The sequence below is a fragment of the Octodon degus genome, unplaced genomic scaffold (genome assembly GCF_000260255.1).
Source record: "Octodon degus isolate 3935 unplaced genomic scaffold, OctDeg1.0 scaffold00071, whole genome shotgun sequence".
NCBI classification, from domain to species: domain Eukaryota; kingdom Metazoa; phylum Chordata; class Mammalia; order Rodentia; family Octodontidae; genus Octodon; species Octodon degus.
This window is the reverse complement of record NW_004524647.1, coordinates 5,474,883-5,475,451: the sequence shown is the minus strand read 5'-3', so window position 1 is coordinate 5,475,451 and position 569 is coordinate 5,474,883.

Sequence of the window (569 nt, the reverse complement as noted above, 5' to 3'; positions counted from 1 at the left end):
CATTTCCTTTTTTATCTGAGAGATTATTTCTGATCTGATTTTCTTCATAGCCTGATGGAGTTGTTTCTTTACCTCAGTTGCTATCATCTCAGAAATTTTAGGTGTGTGACTTCCAAGTTCTATGATCTATGACCTTGTCTCCTGGACTTCTTGTGGATGAGATTGAGATTTCCTTTTGTTCTTTCCTTTAGTCATTTTTTTTGAAGCCCCCAGTGTTCTCCTAGACTCTGCCGCGATGATAGGTGGGCCAGGTAAGTGTTAACAAAGCTCTCAGAAGAATGGGAGGACAGGATAGACTCACCAAATCTCCATGTGTGGTTTGATGTAGCTTCCACCTCATTGAGAGGACAGGGGCAAACTACAGGTTCAAGAAGGATCCAGTAATGACAAGTACAGGCCAAAGTTCTGCAAGGCTTTCTTCATGGTGAGTGGGCACAGAGTAGGGCTTCCCAAAGCTTCCTGTGGCAATCTTCCAGATACCTGCTTTCAGGTCCCTGTGGCAGTATCATAGTTCTCCTTGGCCCTGGGCAAGTCTTCAAGGTGTGGAGGGGTGGCCATAGCTTAGCAGA